At 42.2% G+C, this 16,326-nt stretch overlaps 1 protein-coding gene across 2 annotated transcripts in view; it reads right to left on the bottom strand.

Annotated features, from left to right (window-relative positions):
• lpar2b (lysophosphatidic acid receptor 2b) overlaps nucleotides 1–14,421 on the bottom strand; it is a 36,647-nt gene extending 22,226 nt beyond the window's left edge. For both annotated transcript variants that reach the window (XM_042318902.1, XM_042318903.1), the window contains exon 1: nucleotides 14,219–14,421. The gene's annotated coding sequence lies outside the window, so the exon portion shown is untranslated. The remainder of the gene's footprint in view (nucleotides 1–14,218) is intronic.
• Between the last annotated feature and the right edge of the window lie 1,905 nt (nucleotides 14,422–16,326).

Here is a 16,326-nt window from a genome sequence, read left to right as displayed (position 1 = left end):
ACCATACAGGACCTCTACCCTGATCTGACTGTCTAACTGAACCATACAGGACCTCTACCCTGATCTGACTGTCTAACTGAACCATACAGGACCTCTACCCTGATCTGACTGTCTAACTGAACCATACAGGACCTCTACCCTGATCTGACTGTCTAACTGAACCATACAGGACCTCTACCCTGATCTGACTGTCTAACTGAACCATACAGGACCTCTACCATATCCCTGACTGTCTGAACCATACAGGACCTTTACCATATCCACTGGTCTAACTGAACCATACAGGACCTCTACCCTGATCTGACTGATAACTGAACCATACAGGACCTCTACCTGATCTGACTGTCTAACTGAACCATACAGGACCTCTACCCTGATCTGACTGTCTAACTGAACCATACAGGACCTCTACCATATCCCTGATCTGACTGAACCATACAGGACCTTACCATATCCCTGGTCTAACTGAACCATACAGGACCTCTACCCTGATCTGACTGTCTAACTGAACCATACAGGACCTCTACCCTGATCTGACTGTCTAACTGAACCATACAGGACCTACCCTGATCTGACTGTCTAACTGAACCATACAGGACCTCTACCATATCTGAGCTCACTGAACCATACAGGACCTTCCCATATCCCTGACTGGTCTAACTGAACCATACAGGACCTCTACCCTGATCTGACTGTCTAACTGAACCATACAGGACCTCTACCCTGATCTGACTGTCTAACTGAACCATACAGGACCTCTACCCTGATCTGACTGTCTAACTGAACCATACAGGACCTCTACCCTGATCTGACTGTCTAACTGAACCATACAGGACCTCTACCCTGATCTGACTGTCTAACTGAACCATACAGGACCTCTACCCTGATCTGACTGTCTAACACTCACAGCAGAATAAACAACTGTAGGACTACTAGGTGCTTATAGGTTCTGACAATCTGTTTTGTGTCACTGTGTGTACCACAATGACCATGGAGAAAATAAAAGAAAATTCTCTGGTTTTCTGAGGTCAGACACAAGATTGTAGCCAAACAAGGCTACAAGTCCATCTCCAGAGACCTTGATGTTCCTGTTGCTACCATACGTAATGTTAACTAGAAGTGTAAGGCCCATTCCACTGTAGTCCACCTCCCAGGATGTGGCTGCAAGAGAACACCTGATAGAATATCGCAGCGACGGAATGTATGAAAGGTGGAGAAAGCACCTCGATCAACTGCCACACAGATTCAAGCTGACCTTCAGACACACAAGGTACGACAGTTTCAACTCTGTCCATCCGTCTCCAACTCAATGAAAGGGGGTTATATGGTAGGAGAGCCAGCAGGATCCCACTGCTGAGAGAGAGACATCAGATTTGGACCAAAACACACATGAACATTTCAAAATCCTTCTGGGAGAATGTCCTGTGAACAGATGAGACCAAATAGAGATTTCTGGTAAAGCACACCGTCTCTGTGGGTACAGCCTTCAAAGAACAAACACCTTCCCTACAGTCAAACATTGAGGAGGTTCTGGCACTAGATACTAGCTCATATCCTGCTTAGGGTCTTCCCTCCCTCTGGCACTAGATACTAGCTCATATCCTGCTTAGGGTCTTCCCTCCCTCTGGCACTAGATACTAGCTCATATCCTGCTTAGGGTGTTCCCTCCCTCTGGCACTAGATACTAGCTCATATCCTGCTTAGGGTCTTCCCTCCCTCTGGCACTAGATACTAGCTTATATCCTGCTTAGGTCTTCCCTCCCTCTGGCACTAGATACTAGCTCATATCCTGCTTAGGGTCTTCCCTCCCTCTGGCACTAGATACTAGCTCATATCCTGCTTAGGGTCTTCCCTCCCTCTGGCACTAGATACTAGCTCATATCCTGCTTAGGGTCTTCCCTCCCTCTGGCACTAGATACTAGCTCATATCCTGCTTAGGGTCTTCCCTCCCTCTGGCACTAGATACTAGCTCATATCCTGCTTAGGGTCTTCCCTCCCTCTGGCACTAGATACTAGCTCATATCCTGCTTAAGGTCTTCTTCAGGATAAGCTGTTTAGATGCAGCTTTGATATCCCACTCATGAGTATCCGTGTATCCATGACTAAACAGAATAGTCATCATTTAAATATCTGGGTTAAATGGAATAGTAACTGAAATGTGGACACTGGACTGGACAATAACCCGCAGCGTAATTATGCATTCCTTGCAGTGAAATTAAACCAAATGTTAATGTCGTCTCGGGAACAGGTGTGGAGAAATTGTATATTTCTTTCAGCATCTCTTGAGAAAATGTGCATGTACTGTGTTATCCTTAACACTGTTATACCAGCAGACAGTATTTCAACCACAATATATGCACCCAAGACCAACTGATGTCTTAGCTGGAGACGAAACGGTTTCAGATATCTAGGTATCTGGTAGCAGTACATCACAGCTCCATCTATCTAGATATCAGGTAGCAGTACATCACAGCTCCATCTATCTAGATATCAGGTAGCAGTACATCACAGCTCCATCTATCTAGATATCAGGTAGCAGTACATCACAGCTCCATCTATCTAGATATCAGGTAGCAGTACATCACAGCTCCATCTATCTAGATATCAGGTAGCAGTACATCACAGCTCCATCTATCTAGATATCAGGTAGCAGTACATCACAGCTCCATCTATCTAGATATCAGGTAGCAGTACATCACAGCTCCATCTATCTAGATATCAGGTAGCAGTACATCACAGCTCCATCTATCTAGATATCAGGTAGCAGTACATCACAGCTCCATCTATCTAGATATCAGGTAGCAGTACATCACAGCTCCATCTATCTAGATATCAGGTAGCAGTACAGTCAAAGATATCTAAACATCTATCTAAAAAAGTACATCAGCAAAAAACATCACAGCTCCATCTATCTAGATATCAGGTGAGATGATGTTCATAGCAAATTCAAATAAACATGGATTTAAAAAAATCAGCAAAAAAAAAAAAAACTGAAAACAAACGCAGTTGACAGTGAGATGATGTTATATATATATATATATATATATATATACACACAGTGGTGTCAGTTGACAGTGAGATGGTGTTTATTTTTTTACTGAGTTTATATACACAGTGGTGTCCGAAATTATTTACAACCTTGATTAAGATGATAAATAAATCACACAAATACCGAGCTATATTGTATTCGAAAAATAAATGGGTAAATTATATTATTTTCTACTAATACAATTGCTCGGTGAAAAATTAGAGACTTGAGATGGCAGAACAGAGTAGTCTGGTTGGGGAGTAGGGTTTCAGCAGAGCCTGATGGTAGGGAGGGCCAAGAGACTAGAGATGGCAGAACAGAGTACTCTGGTTGGGGAGTAGGGTTTCAGCAGAGCCTGAAGGTAGGGAGGGCCAAGAGACCAGAGGTGGAAGAACGGACTACTCTGGTTGGGGAGTAGGGTTTCAGCAGAGCCTGAAGGTAGGGAGGGCCAAGAGACCAGAGGTGGCAGAACGGACTACTCTGGTTGGGGAGTAGGGTTTCAGCAGAGCCTGAAGGTAGGGAGGGCCAAGAGACCAGAGGTGGCAGAACGGACTACTCTGGTTGGGGAGTAGGGTTTCAGCAGAGCCTGAAGGTAGGGAGGGCCAAGAGACCAGAGGTGGAAGAACAGAGTAGTCTGGTTGGGGAGTAGGGTTTCAGCAGAGCCTGAAGGTAGGGAGGGCCAGTTCATCTTGCTGCTCCGTAGGTAAGTACCATTAGCATCCACACTTCTACATTCATGTGGATCCAGTGACACAAAATGTAGATTTAATTGATTTTTAAGTCAGCCTATAACCCAACAAAAAGTGGATAAAGTCAAGGGATGTGAATAGTTTCTTAAGGCTCTGTACATACCAAACACAGGCTCTAGTAAAGACTCTGGTCTTCACCCAGTAACTCAGACTGTCACTGGTCATAGTAAAGAGACCTTCACCCAGTAGCTCAGACTGTCACTGGTCATAGTAAATGGACCTTCACCCAGTAGCTCAGACTGTCACTGGTCATAGTAAATGGACCTTCACCCAGTAACTCAGACTGTCACTGGTCATAGTAAATGGACCTTCACCCAGTAGCTCAGACTGTCACTGGTCATAGTAAAGAGACCTTCACCCAGTAACTCAGACTGTCACTGGTCATAGTAAAGGACCTTCACCCAGTAGCTCAGACTGTCACTGGTCATAGTAAAGACTCTGGTCTTCACCCAGTAGCTCAGACTGTCACTGGTCATAGTAAAGAGACCTTCACCCAGTAGCTCAGACTGTCACTGGTCATAGTAAAGAGACCTTCACCCAGTAGCTCAGACTGTCACTGGTCATAGTAAAGAGAGACCTTCACCCAGTAACTCAGACTGTCACTGGTCATAGTAAATGGACCTTCACCCAGTAGCTCAGACTGTCACTGGTCATAGTAAAGAGAGACCTTCACCCAGTAGCTCAGACTGTCACTGGTCATAGTAAAGAGAGACCTTCACCCAGTAGCTCAGACTGTCACTGGTCATAGTAAAGAGAGACCTTCACCCAGTAGCTCAGACTGTCACTGGTAATAGTAAAGGGACTCCTGGTCTTCACCCAGTAACACCGACTGTCCCTGGTCATAGTAAAGAGACTCTGGTCTTCACCCAGTAGCTCAGACTGTCACTGGTCATAGTAAAGAGACCTTCACCCAGTAGCTCAGACTGTCACTGGTCATAGTAAAGAGACCTTCACCCAGTAACTCAGACTGTCACTGGTAATAGTAAATGGACCTTCACCCAGTAACTCAGACTGTCACTGGTCATTTCACTTCCCTTACATGCTTTTAACGTGTTCCCATTGTGACTCTTGGTGTTAGGCTACAGGCCTAGTATGTTTTAGTTGGAAAAGACAATTATTGTCATTAGATGCCTTATTCTTATCATATTTTGTAATTCCAGACCAATATCCCTGAGATAAATATTGTATATAATGTTATGATAGCATGGCTTTTTGTAGCATATTGGGGGTTTTACCTTATTCTTTCAATAAAAGGTATTGTTTTACTAATATGACATTACTAGTGCATGTCCCTTCTCTGCAAGGCACTGGAAACCCTCCCTGGTCTTTGTGGTTCAATCTGTGTTTTAAATTCAGTGCTCGACTGGGGGACCTTACAGATAATTGTACGTGTGGGTTACAGAGATGAGGCAGTCATTCAATAATCATGTTAGACACTATTATTACACACAGAGTGAGTCCATGCAGCGTATTATGTGACTTGTGTTGGAAACGGACTAATGCAGGCTGTATCATATCCGGACATGATTAGGAGTCCCATAGGGCATCGTCCGGTTTTGGCCGGGGGTAGGTCGTCATTTTAAATAAGACTTTGTTCTTAACTGACTTCCCTAATTAAAAGGTTCAACAAAAAAAACAAAAAAATTTAAATTCATACTTTGTCTTTGCAGCTGTATGATCCAGAGCGGTTTAATACATCTATCTTGATCATTCTTCTGAGCCCGGTTGGAATTCGTACCGGAATCTTAGAAGCTAACCCTTGTTAAGCCAGTTTTTTACTCCTGAACTTATTTAGGCTGTTGTACCAAAAGGGGTTGAATACTCATTGATTCAAGACAGTTCCGCTTCTCATATTAAATTAAAAACATAATTCCACTTTGACATTACTGGGGGTATTGTGTGTAGGCCAGTGTCACAAAATCTCAATATAATCCATTTAAAATGTAGGCGGTAACACAATAAAATGTGGAAAAAGTCAAAGGGTATGAATAGTTTGTGAAGGTACTGTGTGTTTAATTAATATACTATCCAGATAATGAACTGTCTGATCACAGAACATAGAATTCTACAAAAATACCTCCTTTCACTAGAACAGCTGTAACTCATCATTCACCGTAAACAAGTTTCTGATTTCAAATGATCAATCCTTACAAAATAAGAAAAAAAAATGTAGATCATATGGAGTCTATCGTCATTAGGAAGTTGTGCTAAAGGCAGTTGTTTGGGGGGGGGTGCACAAGAGACATTTCACAGGTGTTTTTCTTGACTGATTACCATTTGATCGATGTGTATTGGATGTCATATCATTTGAAAGGGCTGTTTCTCAGCTTTCAAGATATGTATCATACTTGCATATATGGTTTGACACCAGTAAAGTATGCTCATTAATGTAGGCACGGGTCACGGTCTCAGAAAAATTCAGGAATTCCCTCCGATGATGCAACAATGCCAATATGGCGATTTCCAGTTAGCTGGTGTTCTAAAGACTAGTGTTTCATTCTCCTTTAACTGAGAGTGTGACAAACAGACAGCTGGCAGTTACAAATGGGCCATGCAAAAACACAGACATCCTGTAGCTTACCACAAACACACAGAGTACTATGGTGAGTGTTTTTGTGTGACTATGTGTGTGTACAGTAGACTGTTCCGTTGCCCTACAAACTGAAGAAGGCTAAAACAGTCAGTTGTAAGACCCAAATCCAGACTGTGCTGTTTCGTCCAGACCGTGCTGTTTTGTCCAGACCGTGCTGTTTCGTCCAGACCGTGCTGTTTTGTCCAGACTGTGGTAACATGTTAAAGAGTGTGACATCACCAGAACAGGCTCAGTGGCTGTTATAAAAGTCTAGAGTCATGATCCAGGGGTCATCCACGTTATTACATGTGTAGGTTGGTGCTGGGAGTGGGAGAGGGGCTACTAGAGAGCAAGAGAGAGAGTGTATGTGTGTCTCAGAGAGAAGGGAAGTGAGGAGGTGACATGATTTATCTGTACTCAGAGGAAGAGAGATGTTCACAGATCTATCTTTAGGGGGGGGGGAGAAACACATTGAATAACACATTCATTAAATGGCAAAGAAAACAGTCCAAATTTAAATGATAATGAATAAGGTTCTGAGGTGTCTGTCCCTATATCTAGTAGATAGAAGATCAGGAAATCTGGTTTGTTTTCATGCGTTTTTTTCACACATATTTCACTCATTTTTAATTAAAGGCCAAAACCACCTTCATACTTCACTTTATTTATTTACTTTTTAACAGGTACCGGTTACCTACAGACGAGTTCCGTAACGGAGAACACCGTCGTGTTCGTGAGAGCCATCTTCCCATAGAGGGGGCATAATAGTTTGTAGGTGAAACCATTCGGATTAGTGATGCACTGATAAGACATTTTTGTCCGATACGATTGATATGACAGTCCCATAGGGCGCCACACAATTGGCCCAGTGTCGTCCGGGCCGTCATTGTAAATAAGAATTTGTTCTCAACTGACTTGACTAGTTAAATAAAGGTTACACACACACACACACACACCACACTAACCAAAAAGTGTGTTGTTTTTATAACCAAAACCTATTTTTTTCACTTGCTTGCTGTGCTGTTTCACTGTTCATTTGTTCAGTCGTTTCATTCTCAACCAGGATTTTATGGAACTCCGTTTGGGTTCACCAATCAGGACCTGAATATGACTCCACGTCAAATAATAATTGAACATTTTTTCATACATTTTTTAAAGTAGTTATTACACCATCACTCGTATTTCATATATCACAACGATTCATCGATACGTATGCTATTATGCTGGTAAACTTGTCTCAAGCACCTACAGTGCTGGTCATAAAAAAAGCTAGCAAGCTCAAGGATGAAAACAATGTTCTTCCCCATAAACAATGCAAAACAACATCTGTTTCAGTAGCTATAGTTAGCTAGCTAACTATATAGCTAGGTGTCATCATCTAAAATAACCCTCATTTATAAGACAGTTCTTATTTGATTAATGGTGGTCGGACCCATCTATGTGAAGCTAGCCACAATAAGGATTAACCACAATAGTGGATTTTGTGGTTAGCCTTCAAAATAAATGTATGGCATAATTCTACTATCTGTATTCATTTGCGTCACAGTCAATTGTATACTTTTATTTAGAAGGAAAAAAGCAAATTCCACTATTGTGCCTAATTCTCATTGTGGCTAGCTTCACAACACATAACCCGGTACTGTCGAACCTCACTAGCCAGATGAAGCTAGCTGGCTGCTTATAACGTTAGCTTTGGGCAACAGGGTTAAGTAGCTGGCTAGCTATTTATTTTCATGAACTGGAGTTCAATTTCAGTAGGCGAACAACAAGTGGCAACCTAGCTAATACGTACTCACAGGGATTCCTAAACCATTGCTAAGAATAATGAAAATTACTGCAATTTCAACTGGTGATTGTTTCCAGGCTGGCTGTAGTGGTGCTAGCTAGGTACCAAGCTAAAGCTAGCTACCCTAGAAGTTACAGTTGTACAAATTATGTGACGGTTGATTGTCAAGGGCAATGAATTCCATTATGTTGGCTTTAAATGGATTTGGCCTTTGAGTTGTCTCGCTGAAATGTTCTTACTCTTTCAAATACCTCCTCGACTTATTGACTGCTCGATCCACACAGCAGACATTGTATGGGCTAGGTTAGGAATGGTGTGTTGCAGTGTAGCGCAACATTTTACATGCCGTTATTACGTCATGTACCTACTTTGTACCTAATGCACAGCAGCTTCGATATAAGTTTCTAACATCGGGCGTTAATCTAGACATCGGGCCGATACCGACGTTGGCATTTTTAGCTAATATCGTCTGATTCCGATATGTTCACCGATATATCGTGCATCCCTAGTTCGGATGTTAAGAACCGTTTTTGTGAGAAGACCGGTGTTCGGTATGTCATTGTCTGACAAACAACGCTGTAGCTCAGCCACCTTCCACCACAGATGCAGAAGTGAGACATTGGCTGTGATTTGAGACGCATCCTATGCAACAAAACATATATTTCTAGATGAAATTGACAGATTCTGATGGGGATGACCGGTGCTTCCTGACTGACTCTAGGGAGCTAAACAGATTCTGAGAGGTGTGTGTGTGTGTGTGTGTGTGTGTGTGTGTGTGTGTGTGTGTGTGTGTGTGTGTGTGTGTGTGTGTGTGTGTGTGTGTGATTAAGAGAGAGGAAGTGCGTGTCTCATATATCAGAACTCTAAACACTGAGCTGTCTGATTTATACTTCCTGTTATGCCAGTGTGTGTGTGTGTGCCAGTGTGTGTGTGTGTGTGTGTGTGAGTACTGGGAAGAATCAGTAAACACTAGTTTGAATGCAAACAGGTCATTACAGATGGAGACACACCCTTTGCGGGAGCCTCATCCCTTCTTTCCCTCTCTCTCTCTCTCTTCGTGGTTTCTTAAAGGAGAAGTGATTTTTTCCTTACAACCAAATCTAAAAACAAATATGTAAATGGTATGTTCTAGAAGTGTCCACCCTGTATTAGGTGGTATTCCCTGTAGTGTGACTCGAGCCGTCTCGTCTACACAGCTGTTCCGTTCACCGTGTAGCCTGCTGCTACAGGTAACTCCCAAAATAAAGGAAACACCAGCCTAAAGTGTGTTAACAGGGACTTGGGCCACCAGATCAGCTTCACTGTGCCTTGGCATACATTCTACAAGTGTCTGTAACTTCCTGTATGGAAGCAACCCATGCTTCAGTTTCAATATACTTTCTACCCCTCTTTTACTAAAGCACACCCTTTATTTTGGCAGTTACCTGTAGAATGGAAAGGAGAGGTGTCGCCGGAGGCACATCAAAATGGAAAGGAGAGGTGTCGCTGGAGGCACATCAAAATGGAAAGGAGAGGTGTCGCTGGAGGCACATCAAAATGGAAAGGAGAGGTATCGCTGGAGGCACATCAAAATGGAAAGGAGAGGTGTCGCTGGAGGCACATCAAAATGGAAAGGAGAGGTGTCGCTGGAGGCACATCAAAATGGAAAGGAGAGGTGTCGCTGGAGGCACATCAAAATGGAAAGGGAAAGGAGAGGTGTCGCTGGAGGCACATCAAAATGGAAAGGAGAGGTGTCGCTGGAGGCACATCAAAATGGAAAGGAGAGGTGTCGCTGGAGGCACATCAAAATGGAAAGGAGAGGTGGAACATCAAAATGGAAAGGAGAGGTGTCGCTGGAGGCACATCAAAATGGAAAGGAGAGGTGTCGCTGGAGGCACATCAAAATGGAAAGGAGAGGTGTCGCTGGAGGCACATCAAAATGGAAAGGAGAGGTTCGCTGGAGGCACATCAAAATGGAAAGGAGAGGTGTCGCTGGAGGCACATCAAAATGGAAAGGAGAGGTGTCGCTGGAGGCACATCAAAATGGAAAGGAGAGGTATCGCTGGAGGCACATCAAAATGGAAAGGAGAGGTGTCGCTGGAGGCACATCAAAATGGAAAGGAGAGGTGTCGCTGGAGGCACATCAAAATGGAAAGGAGAGGTGTCGCTGGAGGCACATCAAAATGGAATACAGCGTTGTGGCCAAAGTTCAGGATGACACAATGTCATGTGTAGTTATAACTCTGTTATATTAGTCTACATTCTACTGTCTAGTCATAACTATGTTATATTAGTCTACTGTCTAGTCTGTCTAGTTATAACTCTGTTATATTAGTCTACATTCTACTGTCTAGTCTGTCTAGTTATAACTCTGTGATATTAGTCTACATTCTACTGTCTAGTTATAACTCTGTTATATTAGTCTACATTCTACTGTCTAGTCATAACTATGTTATATTAGTCTACTGTCTAGTCTGTCTAGTTATAACTCTGTTATATTAGTCTACATTCTACTGTCTAGTCTGTCTAGTTATAACTCTGTGATATTAGTCTACATTCTACTGTCTAGTTATAACTCTGTTATATTAGTCTACATTCTACTGTCTAGTTATAACTCTGTTATATTAGTCTACATTCTACTGTCTAGTTATAACTCTGTTATATTAGTCTACATTCTACTGTCTAGTTATAACTCTGTTATATTAGTCCACATTCTACTGTTTAGTTATAACTCTTATATTAGTCTACATTCTACTGTCTAGTCATAACTATGTTATATTAGTCTACATTCTACTGTCTAGTTATAACTCTGTTACATTAGTCTACATTCTACTGTCTAGTTATAACTATGTTATATTAGTCTACTGTCTAGTCTGTCTAGTTATAACTCTGTTATATTAGTCTACATTCTACTGTCTAGTCTGTCTAGTTATAACTCTGTTATATTAGTCTACATTCTACTGTCTAGTCTGTCTAGTTATAACTCTGTGATATTAGTCTAGTTATAACTCTGTTATATTAGTCTACATTCTACTGTCTAGTTATAACTCTGTTATATTAGTCTACATTCTACTGTCTAGTTATAACTCTGTTATATTAGTCCACATTCTACTGTTTAGTTATAACTCTTATATTAGTCTACATTCTACTGTCTAGTCATAACTATGTTATATTAGTCTACATTCTACTGTCTAGTTATAACTCTGTTACATTAGTCTACATTCTACTGTCTAGTCTGTGTAGTTATAACTCTGTTATATTAGTCTACATTCTACTGTCTATAACTCTGTTATATTAGTCTACATTCTACTGTTTAGTTATAACTCTGAAATTATTCTTCTACTGTCTAGTCATAACTATGTTATATTAGTCTACATTCTACTGTCTAGTTATAACTCTGTTACATTAGTCTACATTCTACTGTCTAGTTATAACTCTGTTATATTAGTCTACATTCTACTGTCTAGTTATAACTCTGTTATATTAGTCTACATTCTACTGTCCAGTCTGTGTAGTTATAACTCTGTTACATTAGTCTACATTCTACTGTCTAGTTATAACTCTGTTATATTAGTCTACATTCTACTGTCTAGTTATAACTCTGTTATATTAGTCTACATTCTACTGTCTAGTTATAACTCTGTTATATTAGTCTACATTCTACTGTCTAGTTATAACTCTGTTATATTAGTCTACATTCTACTGTCCAGTCTGTGTAGTTATAACTCTGTTATATTAGTCTACATTCTACTGTCTAGTCATAACTATGTTATATTAGTCTACATTCTACTGTCTAGTTATAACTCTGTTACATTAGTCTACATTCTACTGTCTAGTCATAACTATGTTATATTAGTCTACATTCTACTGTCTAGTTATAACTCTGTTATATTAGTCCACATTCTACTGTCCAGCTATAACTCTGTTATATTAGTCTACATTCTACTGTCCAGTCTGTTTAGTTATAACTCTGTTAAATTAGTCTACATTCTACTGTCCAGTCTGTTTAGTTATAACTCTGTTATTTTGTATTAGTCTGGGTTCACAAACTGATTACCACATAGTCAGTCCACTCAGAGAAACCAATGTAGGGTCAGTTCAGGTCTCCCTGGTCCTGTAGCCTTTAACATTGACACTCGGTATAAAACAGCAATGCTGTGTGTGTGTGTGTGTGAGTCAGATAGACCCCCTATATGCGGCTCCGTGCAGCGAGTCTCCTCTATTCTTGTCATTCAACCACACACACACACACACACACACACTACTCCCCCTCTCCTCCTTCCTGCGTTATCAGTCGAGATGCCGTTTCGTTCAAATCTTACCGAGAATTAAGAGCAGTTTCATCCGCAAGCGGAAAGTCATTTTCTGGTTTCCAAACAAACCCCCCACCTGATCTTTCCATTACATCAGAGGCTACTAGAATGAACTGAGGTGAGAGAGACGTTGACTGTTTTCTGAGAAACAAAAGGTGTTTTCTTTGTCCACATCTCCAACTGTCGGCTAAAGACTGAAACTGGACCAACCTCCACTAGTTGACTCCCAGGATGCAGGTCTAGTTTACAACGTCACTATTCAGATCCTCTCAGCCCATTTACACAGACAAAACCCTGTCTCTTGACATTTAGTTAGCTTCTTTTTGGGATATGTTAAAGGGGTAGGAGGTAAAGAACATGGTATATATTGACCCAGCTGGAGACCCTCTGTATCTGTCTCTCACCTTCTGCCTCAGTCTCTGCCAGTCTCTCACCTTCTGCCTCAGTCCCTCACCTTCTGCCTCAGTCCCTCACCTTCTGCCTCAGTCCCTCACCTTCTGCCTCAGTCCCTCACCTTCTGCCTCAGTCCCTCACCTTCTGCCTCAGTCCCTCACCTTCTGCCTCAGTCCCTCACCTTCTGCCTCAGTCCCTCACCTTCTGCCTCAGTCCCTCACCTTCTGCCTCAGTCCCTCACCTTCTGCCTCAGTCCTCACCTTCTGCCTCAGTCTCTCACCTTCTGCCTCAGTCTCTCACCTTCTGCCTCAGTCTCTCACCTTCTGCCTCAGTCTCTCACCTTCTGCCTCAGTCTCTCACCTTCTGCCTCAGTCTCTCACCTTCTGCCTCAGTCTCTCACCTTCTGCCTCAGTCTCTCACCTTCTGCCTCAGTCTCTCACCTTCTGCCTCAGTCTCTCACCTTCTGCCTCAGTCTCTGCCTGTGTGCAAGTGGATGTGTTTGAGTTGTGGTCATCCCTCCCCCCCACACACCTTTACAACATTTAATTGACAGGCTACTAAAGAGATTTGGTGATCAACAGTCTATTGGTGGTGTTGTGGTGAGCTCTGTGTAGATCTACAGGGGGCAAAGCCGTGCTGGACAGGGCAATCACCGTGGAGGAGCCGCCGGGCGCCGGGGGGCAATAAAAACAACAGATAACACCGTGAGATCAACTCTGACCCATTCAATAGCCTTCTTTTACGCGCGCTCTTCCTCCGAACGCTCCACAGAGCGAGTGCGTGGGAATTGCAGAAGCAGAGCGCTTACAACATGTGGGTGCGCCAGACCGAGTGTGCACCTTTTTTGTTTTTTTGGTGTGAAACATGTTAGTTTGACAAGTTTAGAAACATTACTCTCAATAGGTCTATGCAAAATGCTGTAATTGACCCAATGGCAGCTGAAAAAAAAAAGAACAGAACAAAAACATGTAGGCTAAAAAAGCCACATAAAATCTAGATATTTTACAGCCTATATCCGGGAAACGAGTACATACACTACGTGCACAGGTCAACTCTTGCATCGGTGCAGTTACCACCGAATGTCACGCGATACAGCGGAGCAACAGCGAGCCAGCCAGCGAGACACAGCAAAACCGAGAATATTTTACAAAGGTTATTAACATTTTTTTTTCCGTAAGGAAAAACTCCACAACCATTATCCAAAAGTGCTGAGAATGCACAATGTTCTTTTACGACTTGTTTTTACGAGTTTATCAAGTTAAACCAGCCATTAAGGCCTATAACGTAGCCTAAATTAAGTTTTTCGCAAGTAGCCTATCCGAGTTTAGCTTTCACTCACTAAACAATGAAAATGTGCTTTCGTTAAAACTAAAAACATTAAAATATCAAATGTCTTACCTTAGTCTTGCTTTAGCGCCTATCCCTTCATATCCGTCTCCAGACACGAGTTTAGTCTTTGTTTAATCCATAAATTTGGCCAAAAATTACAATCCAAATGTGACTTTCGAGTGACTTTGGTCGTTTGGCCGCAGTTCACCTGTGCGCGATAGAGAAAGGGTGCGGCAGAGCTTGCTCTCTGTCTCTGACTGTCAGAATGTGGCCTCGGACAACCTGGGAGCCCAACGTACCCGCCTCCACTGCTCCCCGGTTGGATACTGGCACGGCAAGACAACCAATGAGAGGAGAAGAAAGGATGATTGACAGCGTAAGTACAGCGTTTGGCGAAGGCAGTGTTTTTACCCCCATGCTGGGCTGTAGTGTTGGGTGTGATTTTGTTTTGACAAGGAGCAAGACATTATGTATAGAACAAGACAATAGAAAGGCTAAAGGGTTCCTAGGGACGTCTGAAGACAGATTATGCTATAGGCGTTAGGAGATGACAGTTATGCTATAGGCGTTAGGAGATGACAGTTATGCTATAGGCGTTAGGAGATGACAGTTATGCTATAGGCGTTAGGAGATGACAGTGAAGACAGATTATGCTATAGGCGTTAGGAAATGGCAGTGAAGACAGATTATGCTATAGGCGTTAGGAGATGACAGTGAAGACAGATTACGCTATAGGCGTTAGGAGATGACAGTTATGCTATAGGTGTTAGGAGATGACAGTGAAGACAGATTATGCTATAGGCGTTAGGAGATGACAGTGAAGACAGATTATGCTATAGGCGTTAGGAGATGACAGTGAAGACAGATTACGCTATAGGCGTTAGGAGATGACAGTGAAGACAGATTATGCTATAGGCGTTAGGAGATGACAGTTATGCTATAGGCGTTAGGAGATGACAGTGAAGACAGATTATGCTATAGGCGTTAGGAGATGACAGTTATGCTATAGGCGTTAGGAGATGACAGTGAAGACAGATTATGCTATAGGTGTTAGCAGATGACAGTGAAGACAGATTATGCTATAGGCGTTAGGAGATGACAGTGAAGACAGATTATGCTATAGGCGTTAGGAGATGACAGTGAAGACAGTTATGCTATAGGCGTTAGGAGATGACAGTGAAGACAGTTATGCTATAGGCGTTAGGAGATGACAGTGAAGACAGATTATGCTATAGGCGTTAGGATATGACAGTGAAGACAGATTACGCTATAGGCGTTAGGATATGACAGTGAAGACAGATTACGCTATAGGCGTTAGGAGATGACAGTGAAGACAGATTATGCTATAGGCGTTAGGAGATGACAGTGAAGACAGTTATGCTATAGGCGTTAGGAGATGACAGTGAAGACAGATTATGCTATAGGCGTTAGGATATGACAGTGAAGACAGATTACGCTATAGGCGTTAGGAGATGACAGTGAAGACAGATTATGCTATAGGCGTTAGGAGATGACAGTTATGCTATAGGCGTTAGGAGATGACAGTGAAGACAGATTACGCTATAGGCGTTAGGATATGACAGTGAAGACAGATTACGCTATAGGCGTTAGGAGATGACAGTGAAGACAGATTACGCTATAGGCGTTAGGAGATGACAGTGAAGACAGATTACGCTATAGGCGTTAGGAGATGACAGTGAAGACAGATTACGCTATAGGCGTTAGGAGATGACAGTGAAGACAGATTACGCTATAGGCGTTAGGAGATGACAGTGAAGACAGATTACGCTATAGGCGTTAGGAGATGACAGTGAAGACAGATTACGCTATAGGCGTTAGGAGATGACAGTGAAGACAGATTACGCTATAGGCGTTAGGAGATGACAGTGAAGACAGATTACGCTATAGGCGTTAGGAGATGACAGTGAAGACAGATTATGCTAGGAGGCTAACAGAATAATACTCTACACATTATAAACATTGAGACAGGACAAAGTACGTTTAAAATAAGCAAAATAATATAATTATAGCCTACATACATTTTTAGCTCTCTCCCTCATCATAGTTAATAAATATAGGTTAAAAAAAAAACATTTTTTTTAAATATATATATTTCATGGACTGAGGTTGAGAGCTCTTTTTTAGGCAGGACGGTGGGCAGGCATATTACCACTGGC

Source organism: Oncorhynchus tshawytscha, unplaced genomic scaffold (genome assembly GCF_018296145.1).
Source record: "Oncorhynchus tshawytscha isolate Ot180627B unplaced genomic scaffold, Otsh_v2.0 Un_contig_447_pilon_pilon, whole genome shotgun sequence".
In the NCBI taxonomy this organism is placed as follows: Eukaryota; Metazoa; Chordata; class Actinopteri; order Salmoniformes; family Salmonidae; genus Oncorhynchus; species Oncorhynchus tshawytscha.
This window is presented reverse-complemented; position numbering and strand designations above follow the sequence as displayed.